Genomic DNA, 16,285 nt, shown 5'->3' on the forward strand with positions numbered 1-16,285 from the left:
TATCATGGCATACATGATCGATCCAATAAGCGAAGCATATGGAATCTGATTCATCCACTCTCGCTCATCAGGTGTCTTCGGACACTATTTCTTGCTAGGAGTTATGCCATGTTACATTGGTAGGTGCCCTCTCTTAGCTTTCTTCATATTGAATCGTGCCAGTACCTTATCGATATAAGTACTTTGGCTCAATCCAATAATCCTTTTAGATCTATTTCGATATATCTTGATGCCCAATCTGTATGTGCCTCTTCCAAGTCCTTTATTCAAAAACACTTTCCAAGCCAAGCCTTTACAGACTCTTACATTAGAATGTTGTTTCCAATAAGCAATATGTCATCGATATATAAGACGAGGAATGCGATGTCACTGCCACTTAACTTCTTGTAAACATAAGACTCATCTTGATCCTTGATAAAACCAAACTCACTAGTGGCTTCATCAAATCGCATATTCCAACTTTTGCTTGCCTGCTTCAGTCCATAAATGGATTTCTAAAGCTTGCATACCTTTCCAACATTATTTGGATCTACAAAACCTTTTAGCTGTGTCATGTACACAGTTTCTTCCAAAATCCCTTTAAGGAAGGCGGTTTTGACGTCCATTTGCCATATCTCATAATAATAATATGCGGCAATTGCTAGGATAATCCGGACGGACTTAAGCATGGCGACTAGCGAAAGGTTTCATCATAATCAATGATATGCCGTGAATTTTCTAGTAACCTTTTCCCACTAATCTAGCTTTATATACATATACATTTCCATCTTTGTCGGTTTTCAACTTAAAAATCCATTTGCAACCGATAGGTGTGTAATCTTCAGGAAAATCAACCAAGTCCCAAACTTGATTATCAAACATGGAGTTCATCTCGGATTTTATGGTTTCTTGCCATTTTCCAAAGTAGGGGCTTATCATATCTTGTTTTTATGTCACTAGCTCTTCTCCATTCACAACTAGGATGTCTTGATCCTCAGTTAAGTCAACACCAAGGTATATGTCTAGTTCAGATCTTGACCTTTGCGACCTATGCAGGATAATAAGTTGAGCATTTGCTTTGACATTTTGACTTTGCACATTGTCGGTTTGACTCTGACCAATGTGAACAACTGCTTCTAAAGCACTTTGATTGTTGGTTTTTTCAGGTTGACTTTGTTGCTCATCCTCTCAAACTTCATCAAGTTCGATTTTCCTCTTACTAGTCATTTTGGAAAGATACTCCTTTTCCAAAAAGACACCATCTCGAGCAACAAATATTTTGTTCTAATACTGTTTATAGAAGTAATACCCCTTTGTTTCTTTTGGATAGCCCACAAAAAAACACTTGTTAGATTTTGGTGCAAGCTTGTCAGATATGAGTCTTTTGACATATGTTTCGCAACCCCAAATCTTAAAAAAGGACAACTGTGGAGGTTTCTTCGTCCATAATTCATATGGAGTCTTTTCGACAGCTTTTGACGGAGTTTGGTTCAGTGTGAGTGCCACGATTAGAAGTGCATGTCCCCAGAAAGAGATAGGAAGATTGCTAAGACCCATCTTTGATCGAACCATGTCTAACAGAGTTCGATTTCTTCTTTCGGACACTCCATTCTATTGTGACGTTCTAGGAGGTGTCAATTATGAGAGAATTGCATGTTCCTTTAGATGTTCGTCAAATTCGTAGCTCAAATACTCGCCACCTCGATCTAATCAAAGTGCTTTGATTTTCTTGCCAAGTTGATTTTCCACTTCACTCTAAATTTTTTTGAATTTCTCAAAAGATTCAGATTTGTGTGACATAAGGTTGACATAACCATATCTACTAAAGTTGTCCGTGAAAGTTATAAAATTGATAACCATTTTTTGTGGTTATGCTCATTGGTCCACATACATCCATGTGTATAAGACCCAATAAGTCACTAGCTCTTTCTCCCAAGTTGGAGAATGGTTGCTTTATCATCTTACCTAGTAAGCATCTTTCGCAGTTTTCAAATGACTTTAAGTCGAATGAATCAAGAGTTCCTTCATGAAGAAGTTTCTTGATGCGTTTGATGTTAATGTGGCCTAGACGACAATGCTACAAGTAGGTTTGATTCGATTCAATGGTCTTAGCTCTTTTGGTGGTATCATTAACATTTGTCTAGTCACATTTAGAATGTGTGATCTCATAAAACATATAAGCAAGACTTTTAAAACAACCATTGTTATAGTCTTGTGATAAAAAAAACCCGGCGTCCAACGCCATAGATCAAAATATGTTCGATGGTAAGCTAAGCATAATAAAACAAGAATTAGTTGTATTACAAGCCAAAGACATATAATGTGCCTACAAGAACGACGGAAAGACCATTTTCATTGTCTGGTCGTAGTAGTACATCCACTTGTCAAGCCCTCTCACTTAGTCCCTAAAATTGGGAGCATAAAGTAAGTCATACATGGTATCCAATACCTATGAACAACTTATACCACTAGTAGAAAATTTGAATTAGGCACCCCCCCTTTAGCACCGGTTCTTGAAAACCGGTGCCAAAATAAATGGGCAGGATTGGAAATTTGAGAGTTGGCACCGGTTCTAACCTAAATCGGTGCCAAATAGCTTAATTAGCACCGGTTCAAACCGCTGCCATCCTTTATTAAAAAAATATAAAAAAAAAACAGAAGCAGGGAGTGGAGTTGGCACTGGTTTAGAGAGAACTGGTGGCAATTACAGCAATTAGCTCCGGTTTGAACCAGTGCCAGTTTAAAAAAAAAAAACCCAGGTGTTTTAATTATGCCCTTGCTTCTAACGTCTCTGCCTCTGGTTTTCGCTGCTTCCCTCTTCTCTTCTGTTTTCGCTGCTTCCCTCTTCTCTTCTCTTTGCATTGCTTCCCTCTTCTCTTTTCTTTGCATTGCTTCCCTCTTCTCTTTTCTTTGCATTGCTTCCACTCCATTGAATCATTGAATTCTGGTTTATATCTTCCATTGGAGCAGTTGCCGCCGCACGCACCACCTTCATCTCTCCTCCATTGAAGCATCTTCGAGGTAAGTATACCTAGGTTTCAATTTCTCCATTGAATTCCTTCCCATTCATGGGTTTTTTGAGGATTTGCGATTCATTTTAGTAATTGTAAGTTTCTTGTAATATAGGGTTTGTCAACTAAACGCGCAAGGCCCCCCTCCACAACGACCCTCCACATATATACTTAGCTTGTATATGGTAATGAAATGTAAGTTCTTGTTTTGATTTTTTAGCTATGTTACTTAATTTGTATGTGAGTATGTTGCTTGAACAGAACAAATTATGCTAATGTTGTATACGCGTGACATTTATTTTATATATATGCATGCTAGTTGGGGGGTTTTGGGGCTGCTGCTTGCTGGTTGTTGGGGGCTTCTAGGGCTGGTGGTGGTGTTGTTGTATGTGTGGCTGCTGGTGGTGGTGGTGTTGTATGTGTGGCTGCTGCTGTGAGTTGTTGTAGTGATTTGAGGTGATGTTTGGCTGCAAAGGGTGGAGATGGTCTTGGGTTTCGGGTGTTTGGCGTGGTCGGTGATTAGGAGTAGTATGGCTGCAATGGAGCTGAGGGAATGCGGGCTGGATGTGTAGTGTTTTGGTGTAGGTGTTTGAGTGAGGTAGTAAGGGAACAAAATGAATAAATAAAACTTATCCACTTGTCTCTCGAATTATAAAATTGCAATTACTAAAATGAATAAATAAAACTTAGCCACGAGGGTTAAGTAGTAATAGGTCATATAAAATTGAAAAAATGCGAACCAAACATGTATAAATACATTGTGGCGATAAATTTGATGTATACGCGATATATAGGGTTAAGTAGTGTTATACCTTTTGTGGTTGTTGTGGTTTGTTGCCCCATTTTCTCTCTCATTCCTTAATTATATTCCCCTATCTTTTCTTATTACCCATTTCTCATACTTACTAACTTTTGTTTATTCTTTTGTTTTTTCTTTTTTTCGTTTTTATAGATTCATATGTGATTTGAAGTTCAATACCAGCTTGAAGACTACATATTTAGCTAAAGTGGGAAGTTAGAAAGATTACATCCATTGTATTGGTATGAATTATAAACTTCTCTAATAAGCTATGTATATTTCTTTCTCTTTATTGTTTGAATAAAAGTTTTTTCATGACAAACTAAATACAACAATAAGTATGTGAAATTCTTGCATCATCATATGCCTAGATACCCGTTCAAGGCTTTCTCATTAGGAGAATGTCTTGAATAGTCCCCGGTTGGGACTGTTCTTGAACGTTTACTCTCACTTAGGTGGTGAATGTATGTCTTTTTTTTTTATTTTAAGGAACATCTTGGCTTACCATTTCCTTGATCACCATGTTCTTGAAAGGAATGGTGTCCTTCCAACAAGTGTATTCTTCCGATAGAGGGTTCATAATTATTACGGAGCTAATTCTTCAGTAAGGTCAAGTGACCGGAATGCCTAGGTGGAGGCCGCTTCCGATCGGTAATATCAATGTACAGTTGATGTTACAACTTAATCTTAACTGAACCCTTCGGGTCGAACCCAATCAAACCACCGATTCGAGACGACGAATTAATCCGAAAGGATTTAATGACTCAGCAGAGTTTTACGAATACAAACGTCGGAAATCGAGCCTAGGGCGTCGAGACCGAGCGTCGAAAAATCACAAGCGACAAGTACGAGTGTAGCCGTAGCACCACAATGGTCTAACCATGTGGATGCTAGGCTAGTTCGAGCTAGCATGAACCTAGCATGGCTAGGCGCAAGCCTAAGCACACTAGGTGTGCTAGGCGCACCATCGCAGCCTAGGCGTGCACATGGCAGCCTATCGCAAAGTACCACAAGCCCCAGGCAGACCATCGCAGCTAGCAGCGTGCTAGCCTGGGTGCGCATGGCAGGCTATCGCAGCACCATAGCACCACGCACATCACCATCGTTGTGCTAGGCACATGCGTGTGTGCGTGTGCGTGTGCACCATCGCCCAGCAGCACGCAACTGTGTGCTTGTGTGCGTGCCTTCGCATGGCAGCACCAAGCACAGCGAGCTAGCAAGCAACGCTGGCCTTGCGTGTGTGGGCACCATCACAGGTCACGCACCAAGCACAGCGCACTTATGTGTGTGTGTGCCTCACACCAAGCATAGTAGTGCTAGGCATTAGCTGATGCGTGTGCGAGCGTTGCATTGTGCATGGTGCGTAGGGTGCTACGTGTGTGGTGCATAGGATGATGCGAGGGAAGGGCCAGCATGCGTGGCTCGCTAGCAGCACGCATGCTGGCTGTGCTAGCAATGGCGCGCAAGGAGAGTGTGCGTGGGCTACTAGGGGCTAGTGTCAGCACTATGTGCTAGCAGCGCCCAGCGCCAACACACAAGCACCAGCACCAGCCCAGTAGCAGCACGCACTAACTGGCTGGCTGGGTGCTGGGCAGCAAGGCACTGCTAGCTGGCAGCCAGCTAGCCCTACCTTAACCCGATTTTGTGCAAGGTTGTGGGGACCAAATCAAGCCCTTGGGGAGCAAGGCATATGGTCCCCCACCTAATCTTGGCCACCACTCCTTTGCATGAGAACATGCCACTTGTCGCAATATGATTAACTTGATTATTTATTTAATTTGGAAATTAAATAAATGATTGATTTTCAACACTCCCACATTGGTGGAGGATGAAAAACCAAGGGTTCATTTCCCTATAAATACCATGCTTGGGTATTGGGAAATGAACAACCTTGAGTGGAATTAAAAAGACAACTCTAAGTAAGAGTAAACCTTTGATTCGTAAAACTCATAGTTTTTTTGTCCGGGTCTTGACTAACCTTCAAGACTTAGGATGCTCGGATCGGGTCGAGGGTACGATCCGTCGGAGATCTCATGTTTTCGGGATTTTGAAGTAAGAGCTCTTTGGGAGCGCAGCATGCGACAAAGATATAATTCTTGTTCTTAATCTTGTTTGATTAAGTTTAATATGCTTGTTAATTGTTTTAATTAAGGGGCGGGTCTTGGTGGGTTTCCTTCCGCGTAGTGTCGGGTCACTACGAAACCCTACAGTTCTCTGGGTACATATGTGGGTAAGTTATTACCTACATCGTGTACTTGGAGAACTGCGGGGAAATGCTGCCGGATTTTCCTTAAAATTGGAAAGTCGACATACATTCACTAGTGAGAGTAAACGTTCAAGAATGGGTTAGGTTGGAGTTATAAGGGCCCTTTGGAAGCATATATACATTTTTGTATCTATATGAATGTTATATGCAAGTTGTGTGTTTGAATTTGATTTACATATATAATAGATTGTAGCAATTATACATGATTCGTAATATGTTTCCATGTTTAGAGACAATTTACTTAATGGAGAAGGATCGTGGCTGGATGTATGGTAGACGTGATACATTGGAATTCTTTAATGGGGTTCAAGAGTTTTGCGAGAGGGCTTCATCTTATTAGCGCAGAATGGGTTTCGATTGCCTCTATTGTCCTTGTGTTGATTGTAATTATGTGAAGGTGGTCAATAGTGTTGATATCATTAGAGATCATGTAGTTTGTCGTGGGTTTTGGGTTAAATACCATGTGTGGATTTGGCACGGTGAAGAAGGAGAGTATAGTGGGGAAGTTATTGGGAATGATGTGCATGATGATAGAAGCAATGACATTCGTGTGGACGAGGAATACAAGAATGATGAACATATTGTTGATACTGGTGCTGAGGATGGATTTGAGGATGATCATGTGGATGAGGTCGAGGATGAAAGGGTGGATGAGATGATGCGTGGTTTTGAAGGTGACGTGTTTGAGTCATTATCGGAGGCTTCTAAAAAGCCTTTGTATCCTGGGTGAAAAAAATACTCTAAACTATAAGCCGTGCTAACACTTTTTAACATTAGGTCGAAGCATGGGTGGACGGACAGTAGTTTTACTTCTTTGTTGAGCGCATTAAGTGAGATGTTGCCCGACGGGAATAAAATTCCTAAGTCTTACTATTACGCAAAGAAGCTCATATGTCCATTTGGTTTGGAGTATAAGAAGATACATGTATGTCCTAATGATTGTATTCATTATCGAAATGAATATGAAAAATTGGAGGAGTGTCCACGATGTAAGAAGTCGCGCTACAAGCGCAAAAGTTGCAATGTTGGTACGAAGGGACCGCCTGCTAAGGTGTTGTGGTATCTTCCCATTATTCCAAGGTTTAAGTGTATGTTCTCTTTACCACAAGATGCTAAAAACTTGAGGTGGCATGTAGAGGGAAGAAAGAAAAACAGAATGCTGAAGCATCCAACCGACTCCCCGCAATGGAAGATCCTTGATATCAAGTTTGGAGAATTCGGTGATGAAGTTAGAAATTTAAGGCTTGGTTTGTGCATGGACGGGATGAATCCATTTGGCACTCTTAGTACCCAGCATAGCACATGGCCGGTACTGTTAGTGATCTACAATTTGCCTCTTTGGTTGTGCATGAAACGGAAATACGTAATGCTTTCTCTATTGATATTGGGGCCAAGACAACCTGGAAACGACATAGATGTTTATCTTGCGCCCCTTGTTGATGATTTGAGAAAGATGTGAGACGAAGGGGTTTATGTTTTTGATGCTCATAAGAATGAGATGTTCATATTGCGTGCAGCTCTTATGTGGACCATTAATGATTTTTCTGCGTATGGCAACTTGTCTGGGTATAAGAACAAAGGGAAAAATCATGCCCCATATGTATTGATGATATGCCAAGCAGACGCCTTGATCATTCTCACAAAGAGGTGTACTTGCGAACCTAAAGGATGCTCAGGCGCGATCAACCGTACCGTAGGCAGAAAAAGGCTTTCGATGGGACAGCGGAAGAGGGGACTGCACCTAGGCCGTTGACTGGTGAGGAGGTTTACGCTCGAGTAAAGGGTGTACGAACAATCTTTGGGAAATTTGAAAAAGCGGCGGAGTTAACTGCTCTCTTTAAAAAAGAATCAATCTTTTGGTTGGTCGCGTACTAGAAAGAACATGACGTTAGGCATTGTCTTGATGTAATGTATATAGAGAAGAATGTGTGTGATGCTCTTGTGGGAACGCTGATGAATATTCAAAGCAAGACAAAGGACGGATAGGGTGCACGGGACGATTTGAAAAAGATAGGGGTGCGTCCAGAATTGTGGGTTCAGCAAAGGGTAAGTAAGGGAAAGGAACAGGAAAATGAAAATGAAATGAGTTCGAAAAAAGGAAAGGGAAGATCAAGGGAAAGAGAAAGGCCACGGATGCGTCGAAGAAGAAAAATGAGGGGAAAGATAAGAAGGGCAAGGCCTATTTACCTCCGGCTTGCTACACATTGTCAAGGGTAGAAAACGGATGTTTTGTGTATGTCTGTATGGCATTAAGGTTCCATCAGGGTACGCATCTAACATGAAAAGATTTGTATCCTTAAATGGAGAATTAAAGCTGACAAGTATGAAATCCCATGATTGTCATGTTCTGATGCAAGTTTTCCTACCAATTGCAATACGTGGTATTTTACCAAAGCACGTGAGGGAAGCTATTACAAGCCTCTGTTCGTTTTTCAATACAATATGCAGCAAAGTGCTTGATCCTTGTACACTTGATGCTTTGCAGGCGGATGTGGTTGTGACTTTGTGCAAATTTGAGATGTACTTCCCACCCTCGTTTTTCGACATAATGGTGCATTTGATTCTTCATTTGGTGCCTGAGATTAAGTTGTGTGGTCCAGTGTACATGCGATGGTGCTATCCTTTTGAAAGACATATGGGTACATTGCAAGATAAAGTTAGGAATCGGGCTCACCCGGAAGGAAGTATAATTCAAGGGACCGTGGCTGAGGAGGTCGGTAATTTTGTGGCCGACTATATAGCCGTTGATAAACCTATTGGTATTCCTACTTCTTGACACGAAGGGAGACTTGAAGGTCATGGCACAATTGGGTCGAAACGAATGTCACCTGATCGAGATAAGTTCTTACAAGCGCACCTATATGTGTTGCACCATGTTGCAGATGTTCACCCATATTTAGACGAGCACATGGGTAGTTTGCGTGATGAATTTCCATCAAAAGGTGAACGGGCACTGATGCAGTTGCATATTAAGAAGTTTGTGAGCTAGTTTCATGATCGAGTGATGGGTGGAAAGTATGAGAGTGTCACAGATACAGTAAGGTGGCTTGCTTATGGTCCTAGGGATGACGTTCGCTCATTTGAGGGATATGACATAAATGGGTACACATTTTGGAATGAGCGTCAGGAATTAAAATCATCCTCGAACCAAAACAGTGGTGTAGCACTTGTGGCATCATCAAGGGAGTTTGCAAGTGCTAATGATAAATCACCTGTTGATGCAGGGTTGTCATACTACGGTCGAATTCAAGAAATATGGGAGCTTGATTATTGTGACTTCACGATTGCTCTTTTCCGGTGTAAGTGGGTTGATAATATCAGGCGTAACGTCAAACATGATGACTTTACTCTTGTAGATCTTGGCCACCTGAATGATAGTGCTGAACCATTCATTCTTGCATCTCAAGCCAAGCAAGTGTTTTACGTAAGTGACCCAGCCGACTCAAAATGGTGTATTGTGCTAGCCGGCAAAAGAAGAATCCTTGGCGTTGGAGATGTCGAGGATGAGGAAGAATATGATGCGTTTAATGACTCAGCACCTTTCATTGTTCCTAGACCTGTTGTACCAAATGAGATAGACGACCAAGCCAATTACATGCGATCAGACCACGACGAAGGAATATTAGATTGAGGTACTATTTTTTGTTAGTTTGAAATTGTAGGCGTTGAAAGTATTATTAAATCACATTTTTAGGTGAAAATGAATGAAATTGTTAACTTACTTGCCCATTTTTCTTATTTTTCTTTCAAATGAATGAAGTAACTTACTTTCCCATTTTCGATGTTGATTTGTATTAAAATTGAGAAATTTATATTTGATTATAACTTTACCTTACAAATTTATTTATATTACAATTAATAACTTGTTATGTTTATAATGACAGGTTTTTACATCTCATGGCAGACGATCGGTACATTTTAGGAGTCGAGGATGTAGAGGATGATGATGATGATTCATCTGGGGTTGGGGACGAGCTATATGATGTCAAAAAGGAACATGATTTGGGTGAGGCAGAAGATCAGGCTCACGATGCTTTGGAGCGTATGTTAGATGAGTTTGAAATTTCAGTTGATCAAGCGCCTCCTATCGAGAATGCAATGTCTGAGTCGTTGGTCGAGGATCAAAGTGGAGGGGGGTGAAGGGACCAGCGCAGAAAAAGCTGAGGGTCCGACGACAAGTTTTAAGAAACCTGTCGGTCCAATGGTCTTGGAGTATGACAGGGTAGGACAACCTACAGGAAAATGACGTCGTCAGTATGCTGTTCAAGTTGGGATTTGTGCGCGCATAATCCCCATTATTCTTCGTTTGAGCGACGTACCTATTGGCTTGATAGACACGTTTTGGAATGATACAAGGGTAAGTGATTTGTTTCCACATTTATAAATTCCTTCAATTTATTGTTTATTAATGGGCAAACTAATAATGACTGTTATTTGTGCTTGCAGAGTCTATTTAACATTCTAAATGAGTACGCCAAACGAAGGGCGTTTGAATCCTTACTTGCGACAAGATTCAGAGGCTTCAAGACCACCTTAGTTCGTCGGTTTATCACAAAGAAGATTGTGAGAAAACCAAAGGACAAGAAAGGAGGTGGCATGGATGATGAAGTCATCGATGAAGAGAAACTCCCATGGAAAATATGGCTTAGTGTATCAAAGGAAGATTGGGATGCTTTCGTTCTTCAAAAATAAAAAAAAAAGCAATTGTAAGTTCAAGTAACTCTGATGACAATTGTATAATATATTTAATATTTTGGAAGTTTTGAAACTAATATGTCTAATTATGTAGGAAATAAGGGAGCAGAATTCCAAGAATGCATTGCAGAAGCAATACTACCATCGTATGGGGTGTATGACGTTTGATGAATGGAGGGAGACGTGGGTGAGTGAGGGAGTATACCCCACTGCTCTTCTAGGGTCCTCCATAGTGTCCTCTGACTCCATGACCAGTGCTTTGGTGAGTCGTGCCGGAGATTTCTTTTTTTCTTTGCATTTCGTGACAAGAAAACCGGAAAATGGTTCATCAAGGCTCCGGAAACAAAAGATATGGCAGATAAACTTGTAAGAAACTATGAATTGTGAGCTGCATGAATCTTTTGCATATATATAACTTTACATAAACACTAACTTGATGTTGCCTTTTTGTTTTTGCTACAGCTTGAGTACACTGAAGAGCTTGTTGAAGGCAAGCTCGTCCCAACAGTGGAGAAGGACCCTTTCACCTTGGCTTTGGGAAAGCCCTACCATCCAGGACGCGTATTGGGTGCGGGGGGGGGGGGGGGGGGGGGGGGAAGCTTGCTAGGATGGGAGAAGGTGATGGGTCCGGAATATACCAAATTAGGGAGATCTCGGACAAGTGTGAACTCACCGGTCAACTTGGATGCCACGATGGCATCAATTAAGGAACAAGTGCGCAACAAGATGCGACAAGAGTTGGTTCTTTGATTCTCTGTGAATTTTTGAAGTTTGTTGTGTTGTTTCTTTATATTGGATGAAGTTTGCGGTTTTATGTGCTGTAAATATTCTTAGTTTCTTTGTTTGTTTCGTGCTTCTTCGTTCCTGTAAAGACTGGTTTTTTGTGCAGCTTCTGTGTTATTGTTGTCGTCATGCTGTTTCTGTGCTGTCATGCTTTTTCTGTGCTTGTTGCCTGCGTGTTTCTGTGCTTGCTGGCTGCCTGCTTTCATGGTTGATCTGATGCTGCTGTGCTGCCTGATGTGATGTAGTGAGTTATGTTGTGAGCGTTCTATGTTGCTGCTGTTTTTGTGTTGTGAGCTGTGTCTACTGTTTCTGTGGAGCTGTGAGCTATGCTGCCTGTTGTGATGTTGTGAGTTGTGCTGTTTCTGTGCTGTGTTGCTGCTGTTTCTGTGCTGTGAGTTGTGTCTGCTATTTCTGTGGAGCTGTGAGTTGTGCTGCCTGTTGTGATGTTGTGAGTTGTGTTGTTTTTGTGTTGTGTTGCTGCTATTTTTGTGACTGTGAGCTGTGTCTGTCCTGTGAGCTGTGAGCTGTGTCTGTGCTGTGAGCCGTGTCTGCCTGCTGCCTGCTGTGAGCTGTGTCTGTGCTGTGAGCTCACTGCTCCTGTGTATGTGCTGTGTCTATGTTGTTTCTGTGATGTAAGTTGTGCTGTGAGCTCACTGCTCTTGTGTTTGTGCTGTGAGCTGGTTCCTGTTGTTTATATGTTGCCTATGAACTGTGCTTCTTGCTTGTGAGTTGTGCAGGCAGCAACAGTGCAGGCAGCAGTAGTGCCGGCAGTGCAGCTGTTGTTCTGTTGATGCGCTATTCCGCTGTTGCGGTTATTCTGTTTTTCATTAGTTGTTTTTCTCTTCCCTTTTTTTTTGTTTTACTTGTTTCTTACAAGTGATATTCCAAATTGGTGCAGGAAGAGACCCGTTGTGAAATTCTTCACCCGGGCGAATCGCTTAGTGGAGCTTTGAATGTCGTTGCATATGGTAGTGCACAACCGGCCGAACAAGGTACGGTCCATTTGCGACCGCTTCGACCTGAGCATTATTCGGTCGGGATCCATTCTGTGGTTGCCGGGTTCGAGAAAATCCTAATACCTGTGCCCGAGGAGGATGAGTTTACTACAATTTGGGCGGCAAAAGATAGTTTTGTGCAATGGCCATGTGCTTGGATACGTTTGGTGAACCAAGTAATTAAGATTTAAAGTTCACGCTTTACTCTATACCCGATTTTCATCCTAAGAGTTGGATGAAATTCTTTTTTAACCATTTGTACGATTTGTCTTATTAGCCATCGAGGAAAAGCCAAACTCCAAAGAAGAGGGTGGAGGGGCCAAAAAGCATTGATCAACCGATGCCAAAGAAGAGGAGTGAACATGGCTCGGTGAGTGGAAAAGAGTCGAACAAGAGCTCTTCACGAGATTCAGCTATGCAAGCTACTCCACTAGTTGAAGACACGGTGCTTCAATCGCTCTCTAAGGAGTTAACTTATCTGCACAACCGTATTTGCGTGTTGCCTGGTGCTTCAAATGCCAGTTTGGTTGAAATTGCGTTCCAAAACGCCTTAATTGCTCTTTTCTTGTAATTTCAAGCCTTAGTCACCAATAACTAAGTGATAAAGACAAGTTATGACTAATTATGAGTTCACTAGACATGAAATGTAGGAAATAGGCATCCTAGTAGTCAAAATGGCCTTACTCGGGCCATTTTGGTTGAAAATGCGTTCTAAAACCCCTTAATTGCTATTTTCTTGTAATTTCAAGCCTTGGCCACCTATAAATAAGTGATAAAGACATATTATGACTATTTATGAGTTCACTTGACAAGAAATGTAGGAAATACGCATCTTAGTAGTCAAAATGGCCTTACTCGGGCCATTTTGGTTGAAATTTCATTCAAAAACCTCTTAATTGCTATTTTCTTGTAATTTCAAGCCTTGAAACCTATAAATAAGTGATAAAGACATGTTATGACTATTTATGAGTTCACTTGACAAAAAATGTAGAAAATAGGCATTCTAGTAGTCAAAATGGCCTTACTCGGGCCATTTTGGTTGAAATTGCGTTCCAAAACCCCTTAATTGCTTTTTTCTTGTAATTTCAAGCCTTGGCCACCTATAAATAAGTGATAAAGACATGTTATGACTTTTATGAATTCACTTGACAAGAAATGTAGGAAATAGGCATCCTATTAGTCAAAATGGCCTTACTCGGGCCATTTTGGTTGAAATTGCGTTCTAAAACCCCTTAATTGCTATTTTCTTGTAATATCAAGCCTTATTCACCAATAACTAAGTGATAAAGACATTTTGTAATTAATTATGAGTTCACTAGACAAGAAATGTAGGAAATCGACATCCTAGTAGTGAAAATGGCCTTACTCGGGCCATTTTGGTTGAAATTGCGTTCCAAAACCCCTTAATTGCTATATTCTTGTAATTTCACGCCTTTGACAACCATAAATAAGTGATAAAGACATGTTATGACTATTTATGAGTTCACTTGACAAGAAATATAGTAAATAGGCATCCTAGTAGTGAAAATCGCCTTACTCGGGCCATTTTGGTTGAAAATGTGTTATAAAACCCCTTAATTGCTATTTTCTTGTAATTTTAAGCCTTGGCCACTTATAAATAAGTGATAAAGACATTTTATGACTATTTATGAGTTCACTAGCCAAGAAATGTAGGAAATAGGCATTCTAGTAGTGAAAATGGCCTTACTAGGGCCATTTTGGTTAAAATTGCGTTCTAAAACCCCTTAATTGCTATTTTCTTGTAATTTCAAGACTTGGCCACCTATAAATAAGTGATAAAGACATGTTATGACTATTTATGAGTTCACTAGACAAGAAATGTAGGAAATAGGCATTCTAGTAGTCAAAATGGCCTTACTCGGGCCATTTTTATTGAAATTGCGTTCTAAAACCCCTTAATTTCTATTTTATTGTAATTTCAAGCCTTAGTCACCAATAACTAAGTGATAAGTGTCATTTATGACACATATTAGGGCGTTTTTCTCCCTTAGTTTTAGGTTTATTTCGGTGTTTCTTTGTTATTTCTATTCCTTTTACTCTTGTTTTGGTTATATTTGTCTTAGTTTATGGTTTTAGGCCTTAGTTGTGAATAATATGCTTTTTCCTCGGTTTCTAGCTTGATTTGCATGTTTTTCTATGTGTTCTTTCACTCTTTTCTCTCTTGGTCTATTTGTGTAGGTGCTTGAAGCTTTCTTCGATGCTTATGACCCGAGAAAAGGAAAGAAAGTTCAATAGAAGAAACTTGAAGCTAAGGAAGAAGCTAAGAAGCTTGAGACAAGAAAGCTTGAAGCTCGTAGAAGGCCTTAAACCAAGTCTTGTTCACTCTTTTAGCCATAACGTTTGATATACACATTGGATTGAAGCGATTCAAATTGCGTTGGAAACTAGACTTGAAGATCTTTCCAACGGTAGGTCGCACACCTCAAGAGGCTTTCTAGAACAGAAGTTATGGCCGTTTGAATCTGCAAGATACTGCCAAGCTACGCAGCCTCTGCGGGCGCGGCCATTTCTGCCGCGGGCGCGGCACTCTCTTTTCCCGGATTTGCAACTCTCTGGAGATGCCTTGCCGCGGGCGCGGCTCATAGGCCCGCGGGCGCGACTACTAGACCCGCGGGCGCGGCATTCTGGGTCTTTTTCGAGCTTTAATTCCGGATTTCCTTCTTTATTTTCTTGTAATATAAATAGAAGACTTCCTAGATTTCTTAAGGGGGAGTTTTACATTTTCCTCTCTCCTCTAATTAGGATTAGGGTTAGATTAGGATTTTCTCTCTCTAGTTTAGGAGTAGTTTTAGAGAGAGAAGGCTTGGATTTCAATGGAGATTTGGGAGGTTGAAGAAGCAACTTTGTGGATCCTCTTCTCATCTATTCAATGAGCTTTTCTAACTTTCTCTCACCTTTATTGCTTTGTTTAATTCTTGTTTTGGTTTAATTCATTGTTGATTAGAGTAGTTAATTAGTTTGGTTGTTTGATTCTTTCTTTAATTCTAGTTTTATCTTGTTTTCCATGTTCATCTTCATTATGTTTGCTTAGTTTTTTTTCTAGGAAAATGGATGAAGGTTAGGTTGATGGATTGAGTGATTGGTTGTGATTAGTATGCAATTGATTCTTGATTATTGTGTTTGGATGATGCTTACATTGACTAGAATCTTTTTAGCTAATTGATTCTAGGTTCTTCATTGTGCTTGCAATCAATTGTGCGGAAGTGAGTTGATTGAGAGTATAGATTCTTCCATACCTTTGCTAGGCTATTTGCACGGGAGTGAGTTAGCTTAGTAGGATAATTAGCATGCTTAATTGCGCGAGAGTGAGTTGAGTGTGTTATTCGTTCCTAATTGAGATAATGATCATCTATTGTAACTTGTTATTGAATTGATTAACATAATTGGATTCCCCTTTACCTAGTACCTTGTTCATTGCTTTAAGTAGTGTTTTAGTTGTTTCTCTCTCTTTCTCACAACCTTCCTACTAGTTTAATTAGCTCAAATTAATACACTTAGTCCTTGTGGTTCGACCCTAGCTTGCCACTATCTAGTGTGAACTTGATAGAGTTAGGTTAGGAATATAAATTGTAAATTTGATCTAGGATAGTAGACCAACGACCTATTGTCCACCGATCACTAAGTGATAAAGACATGTTATGACTATTTATGAGTTCACTAGACAAGAAATGTAGGAAATAGGCATCCTAGTAGTGAAAATGGCCTTACTCGGGCCATTTTGGTTGAAAATGCGTTC

The sequence above is a fragment of the Chenopodium quinoa genome, unplaced genomic scaffold (genome assembly GCF_001683475.1).
Source record: "Chenopodium quinoa cultivar QQ74 unplaced genomic scaffold, ASM168347v1, whole genome shotgun sequence".
NCBI lineage: Eukaryota > Viridiplantae > Streptophyta > Magnoliopsida > Caryophyllales > Amaranthaceae > Chenopodium > Chenopodium quinoa.